Genomic DNA, 24,694 nt, shown 5'->3' with positions numbered 1-24,694 from the left:
TCTTCTTTACCTAGTACTATTATTTATTCTGTGGTGGGGTTTCGCCCTTCGGCCACGGGACCCTACAAACCGACGACAATACGCCGAAAATAATACCCCAAGGCATAGGGACTTGTTTACACGAATTTCACGAGAAAAGCTGCATATTTTAAACCATCCGTTCTCCGATATGTTTATCTTGGTCTCATCTCGATATATTTGTCGGGGAACGCGCCAGCCTTCCTTATTGCTTTCGACTTTAATCTCTAGTCGATATTTTAAGTCCTGTTTGCCTTCCATGACTGTTTCAATTATAGTCATACTACTGTGGATTTCCGTACCTATCTGTTCTTTACATATCGAAGTAAACAATTGGGTAGAAAAGACTGGCGATCAAGTATTCTTGGAATTAAAGAGCTTGTCCATGTCCAATGTCCTAACAAGAACTTTAAGATAATTCAAAGGTATCAAATATAGTTTTTAAATAGTTAGTTCATTTGCCGAATTTAAACTTAAGCCGCACGAAAATTAAACACTTATTCTTGGGCTTCAATAAAAACATAAAATAAAATAACCTTTGATACTAGTCAAATTTACTAAAAAAAAACACCTGCCTTTTGCCTTACATCCATAGGCGCGGAATGACTTTATATAAGTATTTTCTATTTAAACAATCTTCAAAAGAATACAGGTGCAGAAATTAGTTTTCACCTTAACCTAAGTAAAACATTTCAAACGCCAGGTATAAAACTACGTATGTAACACGCTGTTCTGTCCGCTGTTGGCTTTTCATCAGCATGGTAATCGTGTAAAAATATTGGTTGAACCATGGGCGCACCTGCCTAGAATTAAATAAAAATAACCGACAGACGGGAATGAGCTGAATGTGTAATTTTTGTTGGAGCGTTTAGCGTATCAAACGCGGGTAGTTTATTTATCTACGCGGCATGTGCACCGTGCTGGGATACAGACTAAACCCTTATAGACGTCGTATGTGGGCGGCGACATACTTACATTGGTAATTACGTTTCAAAGACTAAATGAAACCGTCTGTGAAAACGTTGGCTGTGTTAAAAAAACGTTGGCTAACTTTTATTATTGTAGGTATGGGTTTCTTATTTCTCTGATGAGTGGCGATGGTCATTCCATCAATTGTGGCTAATGCAACTGGCCTTATGGTAATTGATTGTAAATATTTTTCAACATTTTCTATATGAATTCGTATGGAGTTAAAAATTTGGAAGTTCAAAAGTAAATATCATCATATAAAATCATAGACCACTCATTCACATACGCCCTGTGTCGCGTTTACAACTACTTGCATTTTACTACGATTTCAATTTAGAACAATCTATTGAGTACTGAAGTTTTATTGATATTTGCATGTAATTTATATCAATATACAGTCTGACATTTATGAAGTAAGTAAGTGCGCGCTCATGCTGGATTATATAATCCGCAAACAAACTGCAGACCGGGGTCGTAAAACTTCTCAATCACACTGGCATAGTCGTAGCAGAAGTGAAAGAGATGGTAACATGATCCCGATGCCGCTTCAAAACGTTTTCATACATTTTGTATGAAAACGATTTGAAGCGGCATCATGCCTGCTCCGCGCTTTCGCCTTACGCCGTATGTGTATAATCACGCCTTAGGAGTGCGAATGATGCATGATGACCGCGTCGTTTATTTGCGCCGTCTAGTGTGTAAGATCATTGAGGCGGGAAACATGCCATTTAGCGACCGAAATGTGCTACTCAAATTGTCCAGCGGGCCCATGACGGTCGCTTTTATCGGCTAGTAAAAACAACTACACATTCGTTTCTTTCTAAAAATATTTGATTCAATGAAACATTCCGGCGACTAATACGCCAGTCTAACAACGAAAAAGCTGTAAAACATATATAAGAAGACAAATTATACATTTACAAGAATATATTTATAATACCTATATATTTTTGACCAATCAAATCCCGCCAAAGAAATCGATATGGAAAAATATCCATTAAAAACTGGGTCCAGGTGTTCTGCTAATCGTTTACAAAGCTTCGATGAAAGGAACGCGTAGGTGAATCAGAAAAGAACGTTTTTCAATTACAAAAAGTTGTTACCGGTCTTAAGGTCACATTTACCCTGGTTCGTGTACAGACAGACGCTCTTACTGTGTACATATGGCGGTGAGGAAAGGAAAAATATGGTCCATAAAAATTATTTAGCTGACGAAATACCTAATAGTTTTTAATTAAAGATGCGACATAATGGGATACCAGTACCGACTTACAGTCGACATCACGGCTCCTATCAACGTGCATTGAAAAGTTATCAGTAACGTAGGAATCAACTTTTAAAACAAACAACCAAGTACAGATGAAATGTCCCGGTTATTTAATTTTACAATGCCTATGTTGTCCTTATAATTGTACTATTTTGGACACTTTCTAGTCGTTTCGATCAGATACAAACATTTTTTTAAATCTAATAAGCGTAAAAAGATTTATAGTAAATTAAAAACAAAACTAATTAGCTTACAAACTATTTAGCAAATGACCACTATTGAAGTCACAACGCCTTTTCAGTTTTACGGCAGTATGTTAAACGCGCTCGTAAAAGTGGGGGCCATATTTTATGCTGTCCATAAACCGCTAACGGCATTGTATTGAAGAAAACTTTCACATAAAACTAATCTATTCAAGTTACGAGAGTCTCTTAGTTCGTTTTACGCCAGGTAAGGTCTGGGTGTCGATATCAAGGATACTGTAACAGCCTGTAGACCAACTCAACTACTAGATGAGGTTATAACTCAATTTCGAAACTGATGATAAAAAACTTAAATCTCATTTGTTAAAATCCTGTGGATAAAAGACTAATTTCACTCAGCCGAAATATTTATTTAAGATACATATAACACCGAAATATATTTTTACATGCAATTGGAAATATACGTCGGCATTTTTATTGTATACTCGTACGGCACTTAATATTATATACAATTTTAACTAAATATCATAATATATACCCAGCTTCCTAAAACAAAATAATCATTACCTACCTTTATTATGAGTCAATACTAAGTTACTTTCAGTAATTGGATGAATTGAAATTCGTTCGGAGCAGGTAAACATAGAAAGTAATTCTCTCCGAAATATTTAAGTGACTGTTGACCAAATATCACGTTTGTACCTAATGCTATTGATTTATAGGTAATATTTATCTGGTATTACCTAACTTAAATACTGAATGTTGGTACGAGCCGGGGTTTGAAAGTCGCACGCTCTTACCGACAGGCCACCAGCGCTTCCTTTTAAACCTACATGTATAACATGGTATAATAATATACTCCGCCTGGTACTCCATTCCGAGATTCGCGTATGACCTAACTGACACGCACCTACGTCATCATGCTGTTTACAGGTTCTCAAACTTTGAAATGTGGGAGAATTTTAACCAACGGTGAAAATTATTTTAACGGCATTAATTTTAAGTTATTCATGTAGAAACATAGTAAAATAAAACTAATCTAATGTATTAAATTAAACTTTATTTATCTATACAAGACAAACGTTTGAAAAACTAATTCACAGTTACACATTAATTACCAAGCTTACGGCGTGAAAAGTTTGGAAAACACTGCGACTGCTGACACTGAGCGAGAAGGAAATAACAATTAACACGCGTTCGACAAGGATGACGGTCAGGGCATGAAGTTATCTAGATCCGAATTGTCAAATGTGCACAGCGCTATCCTGTGTTGCCAGTAGTATAAACAGAATTACCCGAAAGTCTGAAATTTCTTTCGTGAATCGGAAGATATTACTAACGAGTAATTAAAAATGACGTGTTATTGTAAAATTTAAGCTAAAATACATATAAATGAAAATTATAAAATTATAAAGAAATATTTTAACTTATTAACCATAGGTATAATGTACCCATGTAACATGTTATGTTGAAATAAAGTGGCAATGTTATTGTGACGTAGGCCCGCGTCACTCTGGGAATGGAAGACCATGTTTTATTAGACCATGATGTATAACACAAATAAATAATACATATTTACAAACGTCGCGGTGAGCACCATGAATGTCATATCAAGAACCCTCATTAAATTACCTTGAATAGAACCCTTATTATGTTTCATATAACAGTGGGAAGAGTTATGTTTTTTATTAACACCACTGGAACAGCATATTATAAACATGAAGGCAAAGTATCAACAGTTTGTAGTAAATTTATATATCTATTGGCGTACCTTGTGTTTCATTTCTTGTACTCGTAAGTGTAACATCTCACTCTTGTAATTCTGCATTTTCAATTTGCTATAAATAATTGGTTACATATACAGTGTGGAAAGATAAGTCGGGCCCTGGAGGGAAACTACCTTTAAATCCTTAAGCTGGCTCATTTTACTTAAAGGAGACATTCCTTTATTTTTAAAAAGAAACAAAACTGCATTTAAAGATTTTTCTTTTTTTTCTTCAATTTGGCTTGTCTAAAAAAATTTTGAGTACTAAATATTAGATTTTATGGATATTTTATACGACAGACGAGTGTAAGACCTAATGTTTCATGGAGAAATGTTATCATTAGCATTAACTGTATCGACTAGTAGAATAAAATTGCGAGTGTTTATTTTTTGGAATTTTTAGTCGGTTCGAGTCCCGGGCGAGGCAAGCGAGTTTTAGAAAATCTTTGAATGTAGATTTGTTTCTTTTTAAAAATAAAGGAATGTCTCCTTTGTAAAATGAGCCAGCTTAAGGATTTAAGGTAGTTTCCCTCCAAGGCCCGACTTAACTTTCCACACTGTATATTCTATAAAACCACGTATGTACCTAGACATGTTTTTATTGTTTATGGCAAAGTAAATAGCACAAAGCGATCTGAGCTCGCCTATTTTTATTTGACCTACACGATTCCATTTATTTGCGTAAATAAATAAAGTATCAAACGATGGCAAGGGTCTATTTACGATATGCGAATATGTTAGCTGTGTTTGTAGAAGATGTCCAGTAAATAGACAACATAGGCAAATAATTATTTTATCTAAATCCTTTATCCTAAAACGAGCAATATTTGTTTTCTGTTCGAAATCTCAGTTTCACAAACGATTTGAATATTTGTAGGGACTGACGAAGGTACAAAAAACGATCTAAGTAGGTAAAGGATGATTAGTTTTGGTGTTGTATGCAGGTAACAAAAAATATTGACCTAGCATTTTTTCTTCATAGCGTAAAGTTTGACGCAACGCTCGATAAAGTTCAAATGCTTTAAGATGTCCGAATTTTATGAACAATTCTTAAGTACACCTTAAGCAATTGGAACCATATCCGGATACATATGTATTTGTAAACATAACTAAAACTAAACATAACTAATTCGAGACGATTCCTGGAAAGTTATTTTGTGACACTACCTACGGTATAGTTTTGGTTCGGTACAGTAAGGTTCGGTTTTGTACTTCTGATTTTCATCTATCAATCAATTTAGACCTAGATTCATCCCCAAACTAAACCATCTACTAATGAACTACTGCGCAACAACCTCACGGACCGTATTAGTTATTGTAGGGCGTCAGCAGCGAAGATAAAATTTTATTTATCATTAATGTTAACAAAACAATTAAAGCAATGTAACGTAACGTTTCGATAAATGATGGATCTTTTATATAAGTACCTCTTATACATGGTCTTGAGGTGTACACGGCAAAGTTCATTTCTTTATGATAAACATATCTGAGTGTATTCGAAGTATCAAAATCCCGAAAGTTTTCCGAAGGTTGCCGCAACGTAAAGCGTAAATAATCAAAGCGGTAAGCGGGGAGTGAATATTAGACATCGATATCGAAGTTAAATAATGAAGACACTCGATACTTTACGGGCAAGTTATTGCCACGTAATACTTAAAGGATCGACATATTTCGATATAGGTACCCGCTAAGGGTCGCTCGGAAATGTATTTGTGCTGAAACACTCCGGTGGGGTTGGAGTCCGAAAACGCCATTCCTTTTGCAATAAATCTTTATAGACGTGCGGCCGAACTACTATTCGGTTCTCGGTTTTTATTGTACATAGTCCATAGTTTCCGCGAGCTACAAATGTCGAAAGGGTGCGAACGGGAATAAGTTTGGCGGACGTTTAGTGGTGTGAGGTGCGATTACGGTACTCTATGAAGTTACATATGGACGGTTTGAGGATAATACTATTGTTTTATTGGTTTTTGTCCTTTAGATATGTGTGCCAGTATACGTAATTTCTTAAATGTAGATTTTTGGGACAGTTTCTCCTTTTCCTCTGGGATAAAAGTTTGAAATTTCCCCTTTTAGTTGCGAGAATAACAGAGGGGTGTATTGAGTGTGTATTTTTTGTGACACTCACAGTTGTCGAATAGGTTTTTATTAATTTGAAATGTCTCATGATTCTGTGTGATGATTAACCCTTAAATGCATGATTTTTTCTTTTTGCCCGAAATTAGTATATGTATCACATAATTGTTTGCCGATTCTAGGAAAAATAGTTAAAAAAATATAACTTCGATTTTCACTGCGAAATCAGTGTTAGAAGTTGAATTGGCTAAATCATATTTATGTAAATATGTAATTTTCAGTAATAGATATATGATTTTTTTTACTACCATTAGAAAGGTACACTATTTGTGATATACCTATGATAAAGTTTTTATAAATATAAAATAATTACGAACCCCGAAAACATCGTTCAAAATCACATACTAAAAATTATCAACTTCTGGATTTTTCCAAGCTTTCCGACTTTTCGTCTTAAAACGAATGTAATTTTTATAAACGAAAAATATTGATTAAAATTAACCCTTAAATCATCACCCTACTACTTGACGTTTGGTATAAAGGTGCGTTCAAGAACGTAAGTCTTTTTTTTTAAATCTGTGAGCTGTCTAATGCTTTGTAGACATTTGGCAACACCATGGTATAATAATATACTCCGCCTGGTACTCCATTCCCGTCTTTTCTAGGTCACCTAACTGACACGGGCCTACGTCATCATGCGACAGCGCTATATGATAATATGCGATAGCGCTATATATAGCGGCCATGTTGTTGTGACGTAGGCCCGTGTCACTCTGGGAATGGAAGACCATGTTTTATTAGACTATGGGCAACACTATGCATTTAAGGGTTAAGAAATACAACCTTTAATAATGAATAAAGTTAATTTCTTAAGTTGTCTCCTCACGACGTATTTTGGTATACCCACTTTAATGTATACATAAAAGTATAAAGTATGTAAGTCTACGGAACCTGTGACGTAATTATATTGTAAACACAGCAGTGTCCGCAGACCGCGGTCGGCATCAGCTGTTGCTGACACGCACCTCTGTAACTGTAACGTTCGAGGTCGGTTATGGAAAAAGGCTTTACCACAATGTAATTAGTGTCATTTTGTTTACATAAAACTGAAATTAGAATAAACTTGAGATTGCTAAATTACCACAAACATTTTTTTAGGTCTGGTCAAAGTAAGATTATTTGCGCAAACTGAAATAAAATTTATGATATTTGAAATTTAATGATAATGGTGTAAAAATGTATACTCCGTAATATGTATACTAATATTGAAGCAAAATACCGGACGATGTTGGTGTTACACTTTTTCTTGCTCACTTTGTGCATAAATTACCTAAATTACTCATTTGTGTTTTTAATTAAGACACACATTTATTTAAAACGATTTTACTAACAATTGTCTTTTCTTTTGTTCCAGGTAAGTGTTATATACTCTGACAAGAACATAGGAAGGATTTGCGTTATATCACCACAATGCATATATCTGCGTAGATGGAAATCTAAGTATGTGAGTTTTAAATTAAATCAATTTTTTACAGATGTTATAAAAAAATCAATCAGAATTATAATAGTTAACCAATAACTACATTCTTACAACTTTATGAACAAATCAAATAATAAAAAAAAACCTATTTGTGTTTTTTAACTGGAGCCACTGGAGGGCACTATACATTTTCTTTAGTTAATGACGTCTACATATTTTACGTTACATATTTACGAATTCCGCTTTTTTCACATTAAAAATAATGACAGGCACCAACCCCAGTCCACCATACGTTTACGTATTAAGTTAATTAAATTAAATTTGAGTACAGTCATCAAGTCATTGTATATCGATTTAACGGTATCGTTAATTGCAGCCCAACCGAAACGGGTCAATCAAATGACACATTAAACCCGAACAGTAGTAATCTGGCCAATTTTCGGCGCATTTGACCCAAGACGATCGGTCGATTACCCTTAATTGAGTGATTGTTGAAATTAGGCCGCTTAAAATCTGTAAGCATACCCTCCGCGAGGTGCGTGGAATGCTAAACGATCCGTTGATCCGACACACTGTTGCCTGCCTGTCACACTTACGTACGAATTTACAAGTGGGATAGAGAGGCAACACGTCGAACGTGGTTCGCGGTAGGCCCTCTGGACTACTTGTTGAACAAGTGCTGTGTTGTTCACCAAAGAAATTTGTTCAAATCACGACTAAACTAAAAAAAAACATCAGCGAAGATCATAACTTTCTTTACAAATTACTTAACTAATACGGCTTACTATCGGTAGAACAATCATTGTTTATATTAATATTGCTTTAACTAAAAATAAAAATCTAATTATATTCCAGATCACCCAACTAATGGTACATTTATTATATGACTTGAATGTTATTTGAGTGGCAATTACCTACCTATCAGTTATGAAGTTATGATTATTACTGAGGTCTTTGGCATCTAATTCAAATAATTGCATGAATTTGAATAAAAAAAAAACCTTTTTAATTTTATTTAACGCTATCTTACTTTTACCTAAATTACAATCGTTCTTTAGTACCAGGCCTGGATTAACAAAACTTCCTTATAAAGGCGACACGTATTGCTTCTAAAATCTACGATTTATTCAAATTATCCACAAAAACGAGCAAAGTTTGCAGGGTTACCTAAGACTCCTATTTGTTTGCATCTCGAGTGCCCTAAATATCCAAAGATATCGGAAGGTAGTGAGACCGAATATTGCTCCTACCCTTTTCAATGGCACACGGTGACTCCGCATTGTAGGTGCACGAACCTCTTTTCCTCACAAAGCCTCCCTTATTATGCTCGTGTAGGATATGAGGAAATTGGCAGAATGGCTTTATATGAAAAACTCACGTAATCTTCCTGGGGGTGCGCCACAATATCTAGCACTCGCCACTCAAGCCTCAACAACACCTCGATTTACCTATTCAATAATCGGGGTTTTATCTGCTTACCTTTTATCCTGAATATTAGATATTAATCCTATGCAGATGTAGTGAATTGATTGACGTAACGCGTCTGTAATTGAACAACCTATGCCTAGCCAAGATGATATTGATAATCGTTCATATAGAAAACGTCAATCAAACCTTAAATAATGTATGGTAATAGTCACGTGACGTCGTAGCATGTGTCATCCCGTCTTTTGTTTTCGTTTGGCGTTTGGCGAAGTACGATTGATTGTCGTCAGTAGGGCAAGATGGTCGGTTCTTTATCATTTGTCACCATGCCTGTCACGTTCTAACAAATATGTAAATGCGAAAGTGACGCAAGGCATGACAAGTGACAAAATTGCGACCATAACATAACCGTTTAAACTTCGATGTTAGTGACTTTTTAGGTTATAATTAAACCATTTAAACTCACAGCTCACATACAAGAAATATAAAATCTACTACTGTGATTTTGGCGACCCACTGCCGTGACGTCTTATTTTCGGGTTCGGCAGGTTTCTCCGGAAACGCCGAAACACGACACGACACCCCACGGTCAGAAGTGTGGGCTCACGACAGAGAAGTTTGGACAATACCTTAAGTTAAAGGGTTTAACAGAAGCGGTTCTCGGCTGTCTATTAAAACAACTAAGTAGTGCGACAATGCCAATGACACTGGTTATAACTATATCCACTTCAAATCATACCCAGGCGGCGTAGCACGGTCGCGTTTTTATCCCTTGTCGCCATACCTGTCACGTTCTAACAAGTATGTAAGTGCGAAAGGGACGCGCATAGTGATAGTCGATAAAAATGGAACCGTGCTGCGCCCGCAGATGTATGTATAATGTCCAGAATGGTTAAAAAGAAAGCCAATTATAGAAGACTTAACCCATTCTGTCGGTCTAGCATGAGTTGCGTTCTCGCGCGCGACTCCATACATCTAGCGCCACTTCAAGTATGGACTCGCGCGCGAGAACGCTACTTATGCTAGACCGCCTGATGGTGAAGCCGAACTATACATTTTTTGTTGATCAATCGTGTGAGTTAACGTTTGATCCGAACTGAAAGCAACACCGCGTATTTATTGAGCCGTCACCACGTGTAAATGTAACCAAAACATCGCCACGTCACGAGCGGTCAAAAAACAAAGTGTAATCCGCTCCCGTCGTTTTGCGCGATGATGTTAATAACAGGGAATGACGCCTTTATACATCTACGTGGACACGCCACCTGACGGAATAAAACCTTTTGATCGTGGCCGGCGCTCGCATGGCGTGTTTATTGTGATACACAGACATTTGTTCTAAATAGACCGCTTCTATATTTGATTTTATAACACGCGTGTCGTTTCCTCGAATTATCTATACTGTTTGTATTCGATTTTATACATAGGCCAATAATAATTAGAGGAATTTGTAAAGGCTGTTCATCCGTGGAAATATTTTTGTAAATCAATAATATTTGGATTTTGCTTACATGTAGGTACAGAGATAGAGGGGCAGGAGAGGGATTTCCTTGTAGTTGTACATGTATGTTAAATGTATAATTATTGGTGCAATAATAGTACATCACTACAGAGGCTGGGAAGTAAGGGGTTGCCGGCCGAATGCATATAGACGGCCGAACGTAGTGAGGCCGGATAGTTATGAGGCTGACAACCCCTTTTCACGCCGAAGTATGTATAGTGCTTTTCTTAAACATGCAATGAAATATATATAAATAATAAAAATTGTTGATGATGATTGTTTCATGTCCTAATGTGATAGCCGATAGGTTATTCAGTGCGTGGGGTCCATAAGGGGAACGAAAATTTTATTATTTTTGCGCTACGACGCACGGTTTAAGAGATACAGCATTATAAAGTGTCTTTTGTTTTTTTATATATTAATTAGGGGTTTCTTACAGAGGAACGAACATTTTATTATTTTTGCGCTACGACTCACGGTTTAGGAGATACAACCCTATAAGCATTTTTCTTTATTTTTCGTGTTTTTTAAATATTATTTGGGGGTTTTGAGAGGGGAACGAAAATTTGATTATTTTTGCGCTACGACGCACGGTTTAGGAGATACAGCCCTATAAAGATTAAAAAATAAATCATACCATAAACCATAAAGCAAATACTGCCTATAGTTTTTTTAAATGCGATAGTGTGTTACCACTTTAATGGCTGAATGCCACGATGGTGTGTCACAAATATCTGTGAGATGGAAACTAAAAAAAAAATAATTCCCGGCCTAGGCCTTCAATTTTGTATGAAATTCCTTTACAGTTCTCTGGAGTTGCTCTGCCCTAAACGTGATACTTCGAAGCCTGATATAACGCCCGGAGCGACGACATTTTAATTGCATGTTTGAGAAAAGAATATTTACTTACTTATAGATATTACGCTAGCTATATACATAAGATATGAGGGGGTATCGTGTTTGTTTAATACTCGCACTCTATCTTAATAAAATAAAATAAAAATAAATAAATATTAGGGGACATCTTACACAGATCAAACCTAGCCCCAAACTAAGCAAAGCTTGTACTATGGGTACTAGGCGACGATATACATACTTGTATAGATAAATACATACTTATATACATAGAAAACAACCATGACTCAGGAACAAATATTAGTGTTCATCACACAAATAAATGCCCTTACTGGGATTCGAACCCAGGACCATCGGCTTAGCAGACAGGGTCACTATCCACTAGACCAGACCGGTCGTCAATTATTGCTTTGACATTTTTAGGAAACTAATCGCGCTTGAACTCAGACTAATCGCGCTTGAAGGTTCATATGTATGCCAACTCATTTGGTCATGTCATTGTGGTCCAATAAAATTGTATTTGAATATATGTCCGTGTTGTACTCCGAAAGGTGCAGACATATTTTTGTGAGACAGGGTGGGCACGGGCAAGGTGGGTAATAAAGTACGGCGCGAGGATTCCCGGCGGCCTGCGGCGGTCGGCGCTCGATCGGCGTCCGTGAGACATAAATTCGGCTCCCTTCACCTGGAACGCCTCACCGACCGCCGACGCCGCGCCGGTTATGAAAATTCCGACACTGGAATTCCGACTCACACTAGAGATTTTTGCTGAGCTTTGCGGTTGTCGTCGCCCGGATTTTTTAAAGAACCGACTCTGTTACGTATATTTCAGTCTGCGTTTTATGGAGGCGGGAATGTACTTCGCTTTGGTTTATTTGCGAGCCGCCTTTCTCATGAAATTGCGCTGTTTCATAGCTTACGAGCCATTTTGGGGTTCTCGTTAGAGAAACATTTTTTTTTATCGTGATGTATTTTTCTTTTGCAAATTGTCTATGCCGATAGCGCACCCTTTTACTATCTTGGGCTTGTGATAATGGTCCGGGTGTCAGCGTTTTAATTTTGCGTTTGAATTTATCTCACTCTCGCTTATACATTGAGAGCGGCACAAGCATGATGGTCGTTTGAGTCAACGATAAAATAAAACGTCCTTCATGTTGTCCAGATATTATCATTAGTTGCGAGAATGGAGCTCTTCGGGAGACTAGTGTAACATGATCTCTTAAACCGTTGCAAATTTGTGTTATTCGAGAGCGCTGATGTTGTATCCATATAGACAAAAACGAGGGTAACGTTGTCCTCTGAGTGCATTAGTTACAATGTTCTGGATTCCGCTTACTAGTTCAAATTGTCACTGTCATACCCGTTCGACACGATAACGCAATGCTGATATGACGTCCATTAACAAAATCTAAACAAGAACTTCGGGGCGGTAACCGGACATAAATTTCCAAAACCCATCAACCATTAACAATTACAAAAGAAAGGTAAGGAATGAAATGTTTTATTCATTCCGTTAACGAGAAAATTACCGAGAGGGTGGCGGAGATCAGATTGCAAGGACTCGAAGAACCTTTGTCTTTGGGGAGAGGTGAGCCCAATGAGCTCTTCAGATACCTATACCAATTAGCAGCAACTAACTGGAGTGCCACATTGTTTGGCTTCTAAAATGTCATAGTGCTTAGCTCCTTTAGTATCAATTTAATGCAGACAAATATCGAAACCTCTGTTTATTAAAATATACATGACTGTATTTACTTAGAAGCTCAAGCTTGAAATTCACATTAATTTCTTACTCATTGGTACTTAATACAAACATTCGTTTCAAATACATGAAAAAGAGACTGCTGCATTTGTAACATTTTTAGATATTATGTAGGAGATCAAGTTCGTTTAAAAAGCATTACATATTTGTAAAATAAAAATCTTTGTAAATGATTTTTAAACTCGTCCGTCGCAAATAAAACATAAATATAAATAGGTAATGGTAATCTAAATAAAGAGAATGTTTGGGTGACGACTACCAAAATTTGTTCTAGAGTTATAGATGTCTACTCTGTCTATGTATTTCATCATTATCATTAATATTCCACATCAGTTTCATACTCATACTCATTTATTTATAATATAATCACATATTACACGTCAAAATTAAAATTAAATTGGATAAATTAAGTTACAATTATTATTATTAAATTACAATTACATTATTAAGTATTACAGTTTTGGTTGGTACACCTAAATAAGTATGTCAAGTATTATTACAATTGTGAGGATAGTCTTAATTAGATTTGTTTGGTAAAATTATTAGTTAAAATGTCAACTTGATTGTAAATTATAAAAGTCACTTAGACTGTAAAAGGCGTGCGAGAGGAGCCATTTCTTTAGTTGGCGCGGTATCGTCTTGGGTCGTCCCATTCGTTTTTCGTCAAGTTCTTAAATTAGTCCTATTCTGTTTTCGTCACTCATTCTACATTCGTCACAATCGTCGGTGGCTTTCAATGTAGAATGACGAAAGCAGAATAGGACTAATTTAAGAACTTGACGAAAAACGAATGGGACGACCCAAGACGATACCGTTGGCGCGTGAATGAGTTGATAGATTTTATCGTGGTGATGTCCTGCGGTAATTTGTTATACACTTTGGGGCCCAGTACGTGCATGGTTTTGGAGGACTTAGTCAGTCGGTGGCTGGCGGGAAGCAGGCGTTCTTTGCTTCCTAGACGGGTACGGGTGAGCTTGCTAGTATTGAAAGTGTGTTTGTGTGTGTGTACGTGTTTGGCGATGTTAAATATGTATTGTGATGGTAGTGTGGGTATGTTATTTTGTATGAAGATACTAGTCTGACCGCACGTTTCTGTAGGACAAAGACACGATGCCATTCTGCTGCTGTTCTCCATAGTTCCAGGCCGTAGCACATGATTGAGTGGAACAGGGAAAAATAGCTGGTACGCAGTTGCTTTTGAGGTAACACGTGAGCTAATAACCTACCAAGAGCGAACCACGCACCTGACAATTTGCCACATAAAGTATAAGTAGATGCTTGTCCCATTTAAGAGAAGAGTCGAGGGTAACACCGAAAAATTGTGTATAGTGTACTTGTTCAATTTTTGTATCATCGATCCGAATGTGTAGTGGCTTAGGAGGTTTGCCTCCGAGATTGATGTGTAATAGTTGTGTTTTCTATAGATTTAACACTAAGCCGTTATTAGTGAACCAGTTCTGCATCTGTCTTATGTAGGTACTAGATATATTTTTCACATTGGATCCATCAGCAATTATGATTATGACAATTTCATTTTTAAAATGTTTCTAAGTAAATATGACCACTTGAACCATATTAAGAATTGTTTGTAGCTAAATAATTCATAATCCATGTCAAAAATAGGACATATATTCACATTTTGTGAAAATATCTTCCTGCTAGCACCCGGATTGCTGGGTAACGTATGAAGCGAAAATATATTATCAGAAAAAATTGTTTGCTCTCTTTTTCGGATCATCCCGTTGCTCTGAGATGATTGAAAAATTTATCGCGGTCAAAGTGCTTTCATATTTGCCCTTTTTTCACGTAATCATGTGGGTCCTTAAATTGTAGAATTTACTTAAAAAACGTCTGCAACTTCTGTCTGTTTGTGACAAAATTAAGTTTTGTAACCAATTGTAACTTTATGAAATATATTTGTCGGGATTTACCTCTTAAAGAAAATTGAGTATAATCATAACTTATATTTATCAATCATATTTCATAGGATTATCATTCGCTTGCCCTCATCTCATTCACTTGGGGTCGGCGCAACATGTTATTTTCTTCCATACCTCTCTCTCGCCCGTCATCTCATCATTCACATTCGTTCCATATCATCTCTCACACAGACCATATCTCTCAATATTCATATATAATAATATAAACTTAATCCGTGTTAAATAGTAACACCTTCTTCACCTTAACTGAACCTAGAAAAATACTAATACTAACGTTACCTACAAATAATTTCCATTGCATCTACGTTAATGCCCTTTAATACCTAAATAAGCGCCGAAATTTTAAAACGTAATAAATATAAGAGCCTCGGTAGAGAGTACCATTTTAAGTTAAAACTCTAGGTCCATGGGGTCCCAGCGCGCACAAGTTGTTCGCAGAAATTGCGAAGCGTCTGGTTGACGTAACTGGTGACCGAAGAGCTGGCGGCTACCTCGCACAACGTATCAGCATTGCGATACAGCGAGGAAATGCCGCCAGCATCCTTGGTACAATGCCTCAGGGGCCTATTTTAGATTTAAGCTAGTTATTAATTTATTTTAGTAATACCACTGTATATATCTTGTTTGTAAATAAATGATTAAACGTACCTAATTATGTAAACATGTATAAGATCAAAAAGTTACGTAAATATCTTAAATAGTTGTGTAGAAAATCGTCTACTGTCTTTATCTATTCAACGAAGCCTCTTTAGTGGTCCTACCTGCCGTCCAAGTTGGTAATAATCGCCAAGCTCCCTGTATTCAGCCCTAGATCTTGCCATTATGCGGAAACCTTAATTAAAGGTACTCTCCCGCTCCGTGGACGTGAACATTGTAACTTTTACCACGGAATACATAATAGCACCTGCTAATTTAATGGTAAATACTTTCCAAAATTGAAAATTGTTACGAACATGATCGGTTGAACTATTTATGAGTTTTTTCCAATTAACATCTTTTTAGGGTTCCGTACCCAAAGGGTAAAAACGGGACCCTATTACCTATAAGACTCCGCTGTCCGTCTGTCTGTCACCAGGCTGTATCTTATGAACCGTGATAGACTACTAGACAGTTGAATTTTTCACAGATTATGTATTTCTGTTGCCGCTATAACAACAAATACTAAAAAGTACGGAACCCTCGGTGGGCGAGTCCGACTCGCACTTATCCAATTTTTTCTTAATAGGGCATCAGTACCGTGAAGGTACGCCCTTTTGCTTGTACGGCTTTTTCATACAGCCCAATATGTATAGATTTCTAATACAAAACTTGCGTGAGATACAGACATATTCAATATATTAAAACGGGTCACTCACGTATTTTAAGTCGAAGACTACTCGACATGTTTCATAACGCAGAGCTTCCACTGGAACACGCGTTGGCGGGTTGTATAGGTTGCCAGGTTTCGTTCATTTACACATACTGAAGCTTCTAAATTATTTACTTTAAGGGGCCCACTGATTAACAGTCCGCCGGACGGTATCGGCCTGTCAGTTAGAACAAAATTTTGACAATTCCGAACAACTGACGGGCCGATACCGGCCGGCGGACTGTTAATCAGTGGGCCCCTTTACAAATAATAACTTTAATTTCGATGACGATCAAAGAAATTGAATTCTTTACCAGGTTTTAATTAAGTGTAGCTACATATAATAATAATTAAAATCGTGTTCCATTCATAAAATAATAGATTTTAAATTAAAATGAACGAACGTCATAACATTTCTTTGGAATTCTCATCTTCATAATAATTATAAAATTTTATCAAAGAGCCACGATACCAATTATACAATAATATATTAAATTTGCAAAATCCTCTTCTGCTTCTTCATGGGAGAGTTAAATATGTAAGCAACGTAATCAATGCCATTACGTAATACGTACCAAATAATTTCCTAAAAGTTTAGTTTATTATATTGTATATGAGAGGAATCCCGACACTGTTTTGCAAAATCACCCCACCGCGGGGCTAATTGGATAAACTTCTTTTAGGAGGAGTACAAACTCGGAATAGGCTGTAAAGAGTGAGAATTTGCATCGAGAATATTTTTCGTCAACAATTAGGCTGTTGGGCCTTTGTCTGGCAGCAGGGGTTGGTTTTAACGGCGTTTTAAAAGATTTCCACCCGTCGGGACCGGGGCTTATCTCGACCCGTGCCAACAAACCCCGTTATTAACTTTACGGTGCCCTTAACGAATAACAGATACAAATATGAATGTTCGTTTTACAACGCGGTGTTTTATGCTTTCGGGAACTTTTTACAGGCGCCATTTTAAGACTGCATCATCGTAATACCCGTGTTGGGCTGCGTTTAATTAAAGTGCGGGTGTGTGTGTACGGAGTTAATATTTGTGCTACTTTTGTTTAGTGCGCGCATAAAATGTGCTCCTTGTGTTTTTCGTCGCTTGAACAATTGGAACAAGCAACAAAAATATAATATTTAAGAACAGTAATTTATTTTATTTAAAAGTATTCGGTTGTAAAATACTTCATTGCACTAAAGTACACAACCACTCAGGAACTTTTTTAATGAAATGTTTTATTAAGTTGCGTGCATTATTATTGCTTATTCAACCCTAATGAAATTCGTTGAAAATGATGTTAATGAAAAATTCTCTTTACCTATCCATAGCAATTTCATACAAAAGCTTGTTAATAATCCTCACCATAGTATCGCGCGAACACAATCTATTATACCGGAATAATGGCCAACATTGACCGGCTTCACAATCAAATTGATTGAAGATAATGTCCACTACGCTACGTCACACGTAATAAATTTCATAAACGCTAACGCTCCAAATTGATTTCGTATAAACGCACTTGTATTTTTTACACGGTGGTTAGAGTTAATGAAAAACAGAACAAAAGGCTCTGGCCTTGTATTCTTAATAAGTAATAAATAATAAACATCTTTATTAATATGTATTATATATGTGTATAATATGTAGGTATATATTATTATATTTAGGCTATATTAGATTTTAATTATTTACTTGCGTAATAATTGAACCATAGTTTACTTTTTTGTACATAGTGTTCGTTTGTCTATCATGTTTGTTTTAATTTACTCTCAATTGCTCAAAGGTTGACTGGAAGAGATCCCTTATAGGGATAAGTTCGCCTTTGTACATTATATATATTTTTTGTCCCATTGTAATTTAACCTGTCTTATGTACAATAAAGTGTTTACATACATACATAAACATAAACATATTATTTATTTGAGTAATAGGTATACGATTTCTAGCTAACATTTTAACAACTATTAAAAGCGGGGTAGTTACCGTATATCCATCAACAAACAAATGTGATATGTACATATTTAGTACGTCGTTTTAACAGAAAACCAATTAGTAGCTAGCTAGAAATCATCGACAATCGACATCGACCAAGTCGGTCAACCTTTCGCGTCAAAAAATGTTTCTTCTAGTTTTCCTAATCAGAACTCGATACTGAATATGCCCTTAAACGGATGCCCACTATTTTTGTTACATCCTGTATATTTAATAGATCAGTAGTTACCTCTGTACTGCCAACAGCCATAATATTAGGTCGCAAAAGCGTGTCACGAGGCACAATCCAAATGCAAAGCTATCGTGAAACAGCACGTTACATTGCATTTAATCCTCCGTCCACGGCGCATTGCCCGCTGACATGTATATTATGTGATACAAAGGTTTGCCTCTGTCGCTGTTTGATTTGACAGCCTCAGTGCCACGCGACACTCACAGAGGCAGAGCCTTCAGTCTTCTCTCGTAATATTACTATGCGCTGTTATCGTTTGAGTACGTTCAGATGCAGGGAATATGGTGTATTATTTTTCTAATGAGCAATGATATTATGTAACTATTATAGATAGTTAATATTTACTCATCTCATAAGGTACCCATGCGAAAGAAGGCCCGGTTCTTAAGCTTGCTTAACTCTCAAAATTTCATACTTTTACAAGTGTGAATGCATGGGTTCAAATTTTGCGTCCATGTTCGTTAGTACGAATACACAATACTGCCAGTTCATATTAAAATTAAGAAAATTAAAAAATTTAAATAAACAATGGGCTTTCTTTGGCGCAGGTATCTTACATAAGGAGCACAAAAATACTTCAATATTTATATCATATGCGCTATAACTGAATTTGTTTTCGTGGATTAATTTTCGCATAGGCACCACTCATCTTTGTTACACTCGTTATTCAGCACAAGCTTGTCTCTTTCTCTTGCGGTGTGCGGGAGCTCGTTAGCACGTGCACATCTCTCGCTTGCCTAGGCGCGACTAAAGAGGAACTGTGCAATTTGTATAATATAAGCGCTTAAATTTTGGAACGCCTATACTATAAACTTTATAAACTTAAACTATCTGGAGCAAAATATATATTAATTGTTTTTCATACTGGCAAAGGGTTTTGCATATATATTTGGAGCATTTGCAATAATTGATGGATAACCTAGACAAGAGCATATTGTGTATGGCTCAGCTATTGCATTGAATCTGTCACACTAGTTTGTGATAATACAAAGGATTTTCCTGGTGCTGTTTGATTGGCTTCAGGCTATTCTATATGCGTGCGTCATTCACTCCTGGAATCCGCTTTTGCAGGCATAGGGTTTTCAATTCTCGTTCTATTAATCTGTATTGTATTTGTATGTGTGAAAAACGGCTATGAGATATAAATTGTTTTTCATAGAAAGTTAATATTAGGTAGGGCAAACCTTGGCTTATCGGTGATACTTGGTAATTCGGTGATAATGCGTTTTTATCTTACGCTGAGCTTACAATGCTGAAATGTAAGCAATTAAATTGCTGCCAACCCGATTGCAAGCATCAAAACTGACAGCTGCCAACGATTTTATAGCTCGCATTTCCTCATAGTGAGAACTGTGTAAGATTATAACGGAGTATCACCGAATTACCAAGTATCACCGATTAGCCAAGGTTTGCCCTACATTCAGCTTGCTAATAAGTACAATAATAGTATATCGGTCATAAATAGTGCCTTAGCCCTGAATGGAAGATTAAAGGATGACTCACGCTAGAACGGTTCGGTTCCGGGCCGAGGCATCCGACATTTCGTTTTCTATAGAAAGCATCACGTGATCACCGATTGTTCTAGTGTAAGTAATTCTTAAATTGGCTCGTCATGTCATCATTAAGGCAAGTTTGAAAAACCTTAGTGAAAAATCTCCTGTTAAGCACGCGTAAAAAAAACTCCTGTGTATGACAATTTACGGCGTAAATCGTGGAGCGTGCGCGTTAGAAGATAAATGTGATATGAAATCCACAAAATCACCTCTTAGTTAAGAGGAGGCACAATCCGGAAATATATCATTGAATAAATGACTGTGCATTTGACAAACGAGACTCCGCAGCCATATCCGGCAGTATAACAGCAGAATGATCCTCCCCGGTGTGTTATATAACATAGAAATACCACAAGGGGCCTTCGCGAAAATGTAGAGGATTTGCCGACTCTTATTCCTTGTGAGGTACAAGCAATGTTAAGAAAGAAATGATCATAAATATTAAATAACGACTAGTTACGGCTTGTCTATAGAGATACGGGCTCGTAAGTAATAATGCTATGTATTTTATATGTTCGGAATGCTTGGTACACAGGCATGTTACAGAATTAATGAAAAACTAACTATGTTTAAGAGAGTCTTCTCAATTTACAATCAAATTTCCTTCGCAAATTGAGCACTTGAACACGCAACGTAAAGGGGAATCGAAATTATAAAATAATATTCCATTTTTCTTCGCGCGGCTTGTATCGGCCGTGCCCCGCAAGTGTTTGCAGTCAACTGTTTCAAAAAGACATTTTTATTGAGTAAGTAACAAACTCTTAATCAGGGCGCCGCTGGTGAGCCCACAGCTCAAACCGTGTTATTCTTAAATCTCTCTGTGAACAACTCTATTATGTGGAATCTTGTTAACATTTGAAATTATTTCTCTGTCCCGGGAAAAATGAGTTCTGTGTTTTTACTCGAAACTCCGGTGACTTTTGTTTAATGGAATGATAATACAAATGCTTTCCTCTTTGTAGTGAAACCTTGGAAATATTGTTACCTTACCTCACTTTAGTTTGTGAGAGTAATTTGATTAAAAAAATGAAGCGAAACTAAAATGGGAAAAGTTATCTCTTTATAACTTGTGAGTTTAGACTCTTAATATCGAATTAGAAGTTTGAGAAGTCGTCTGTAATACGAAAACAATTAAAATCATCATTATCATTTTACCAGGGAACATGTTGCATTAACGTTCATTACGTGACTGAAGTTTAAGAAACACATGGCAATTTTGTCCTTTTTAATAAATTGTAACAAAAACACCCATGCTTTATCTTCCTTTTGGGTAATATTGTGAAAAGTTTCGGTCCGTTAAGAGAATATTATGTAAACAAATTTAATTACAGTCTCGAATTAGCCACAATGGCCTGCTCGTCGCGAGCGGGAAACTTCGGGAGCCCCAACTTCGGCGGGTTGCCCGGCTACCGGCCTGGAAGTATTTTTAAAAACTTGACGGGCTTCGGGAATGTCGATTGTATGGAAAACCACCTTTTGTGTAGTTTCTTAAGTGACAGGTTGTTAGATAACATCTTCATTTAATGTTGGTAGTAAGTTTTTTTTATCGCTTTATTCGCTTACTTTAAAAAAAAGTTTCACGTTATCAAAGTACATGTTCAGACCATACCTAACATCACTATAACTTCAATCATAAACTAAATGCCTCCACAGATACAGTACCGACAATGTATAGAATTTAGTTTTTAATAGAATGAAATCAATCTTTTTAAAATGAACACCCCACTGATAGTCGATATATTTAATTCAATGTGAGCGACTGAGCGTAAACACATTGTAAGTTTAGTGGTAAAAAAGATTATACTTAACCTAACTTACAAACTACCTACCTAAGACACTAAACTTAAGAAGAGATGGTTTCCAATAACCGATATAAAGGTCCAATAGATTGTTAAACGTAGCAGAATTAATTGAAATTTTTACTTACTAAAATTCCGTGTAAAAAATGTAAAATACTTTCTTTTGCACAAAACATACGAGCTCGATAAACGTATGTAAGACCCTAATTTGTAAAACCCATTGAACCATATTATTATTACTGCTTACTAATAAACCGCGCCTGACGTGCAGAGTACCATCGCCCACACTGTTAACTGCCCATCGGTAAACCTTATTTAAAAAGGCATACCTAAGGTCCACCGATTGACAGTTAAGAGTGTTGCTGTTAGAACTTTTGATATTAATCAGAAGTTATCAATGTCAGACCCCCCCTCCTCCCTCACCTCCCTCATTATTCGGATATTAACTGACGAGCGAAACAATGAACCAATGAACCATCGCTCTGCATGCACCCTTCAGGGGTAAAAAGGGTTACAATATCCCGGTCAGAAACAAACGGCACAACTCCAATTTATCACAAACTATCTAATCAATTCACAAAAGATTGCCTATTAATATCAAATTTAGGTTTTACCCTATAGTTTCGTCGGTTGTTTTGACAAATAATTGTTATAAATGATCGAGGCTGTGCTGTTTAATCTTGGTTTTGTTGAATTGAAATCGCAATTCGGTAACAAACGTTATAGGTAACTATTTTAAAGTTTTAATAAAATAGAGTTTTTGTATGGTTTCGGTTTTCTTGGCTCCTATAAATTGGATATAGAATACCTAGAGGTAGTATTTTCATGCATGTTTTCTCTTGACTCTATTATTAAATTTTCCAAGTACCTATATACTCTTAAGCCGCCTACTCATAGTTAAATCCTGTTAGTTCATCATGTAAGAATTACCAAGAAAAGAACCGAGTAATGCACCTTTGTCCTTACGAGGAATATCCGAGCAACTCATCAATCTAATACCAAATTCATAACTTTCATGTTCGCATGCAGCGTCACATATTTTTCTTATAAACAGATAATCTGCTTTCAGCATTAAACTTGTAAAGTGCTCCATATGTCGCCGGTTAAAGGGAGTGCTGCTTTCTATTCATATACTGTGATACTCTTTTACGATTCAAGCAAAAACACGGCAAACGCTGCCGAAAGATAAACCCCAGGGCGGTGCGAACGCTGTTGAATTTTACGATTCCGCTAAGCCGCCTTAAAGTCGAGCCCTTCTTGAATATTTTGATTTATTTATAGGCGGGAAAGCGTAAAAGGGTGGTCCAAAAAACAATATACCGCCTCTCAGGTGCCGCGGTGGTGCGGACACTTAACATAATTATGCGCCCTCGTGTATGTTCCTACAACTCGTTTTTGTGTGCGATCGCGGCGATTAGTTGACGCGTATTCACGTATGTCTTGAATTTATAAGACTTAATTACGATTTTTATAATTTGTTTTGTTTGAGGGAAGGATAGTAAATTTTTATATATTTTCTAAATACAATATACAGCTAAAACGACTAGGTATACGAGTAGGTGAATACGCATACGTTATAATTAAGCTTTTCAGGCATATAAGTAGTAATATAATCTTAATATTACGCATATTAAACGTATTTAATATAACTCCCTGACTACCTGGTATACGTGAGTTTATTAGCAAAGGTTTATTTCAAACGTCGCTATATATTTCTCAATAGCCGCCTACTTAGGGAGAACGTAATGGGGATTCAAGAACGTTGATAAAAAGAAAAGTCACAAGCTAATGGGCGCTAACGCTTCGCCTGGGACTGACAATCTAGAAGGTAAAACGTTGTCATATTCGGTACACATTAAAATTTCACCGCCTTTTAGTAAAGCGGACTGGCGAGCGAACATAAGAGCTTTCATTTGTTTAAGAGTAGCGTTACCTCCTTTAACGCTTTAACATGCAAAGGCTGAATAACCGTGAGCGATGCAGCGTGGAGCGCTCACTTAAAAATTACCTCAGCACGTTTTCTATGACTAACACGTACGGCGCCGAGTGCATTCCATTCGGATTCGGAGTCGTTTCCCCGCAGATATTTGAGGCGGGGATTGCTTAAGCCAATTTTATTCTGCTCGCCCCATTACCTCAGGTACACGGACACTTACTCTTAAGGGACGTGATTAGGGGCTAAGTGAAATTTATTTTTACTCGCGCATGTGGCCTGAAGAGCTTGTATACGTGGTAATTAAAATTGCTTTCGCGCAGCCCTTTTGAGCGGAGTTTTTTGAGTTTCTCAAAACTTTCAGATAGTTTATTCGCTGAAGTCGTAGTAATTACGCTGAAGTGCTATGAAAACGAGTTCATTTTGTACGTATTGAAATTTTAAACATAAATTACTGAGTTCATTTCCTCTTACGTATCTAAATATGTACTTGCTTATAGTTTGATACAATTGAAATCTTAGTGTAAAATAAATTAAATTACAGTTACTTGGAAATGAAGACCAACAATGAAATCGAATTT

General features: G+C 36.5%; 1 protein-coding gene across 8 annotated transcripts in view; it reads left to right on the top strand.

The window, feature by feature from the left end:
* Nucleotides 1–24,694, top strand: part of LOC134793779 (polypyrimidine tract-binding protein 2) — a 635,946-nt gene that overhangs the window by 501,122 nt on the left and 110,130 nt on the right. The gene's annotated exons all lie outside the window — the stretch shown is intronic.

The sequence above is a fragment of the Cydia splendana genome, chromosome 9, assembly GCF_910591565.1.
Source record: "Cydia splendana chromosome 9, ilCydSple1.2, whole genome shotgun sequence".
Taxonomy (NCBI): domain Eukaryota; kingdom Metazoa; phylum Arthropoda; class Insecta; order Lepidoptera; family Tortricidae; genus Cydia; species Cydia splendana.
Note: the sequence above shows the minus strand (reverse complement) of the source record. Positions and strands in the feature narration are given on the sequence as shown.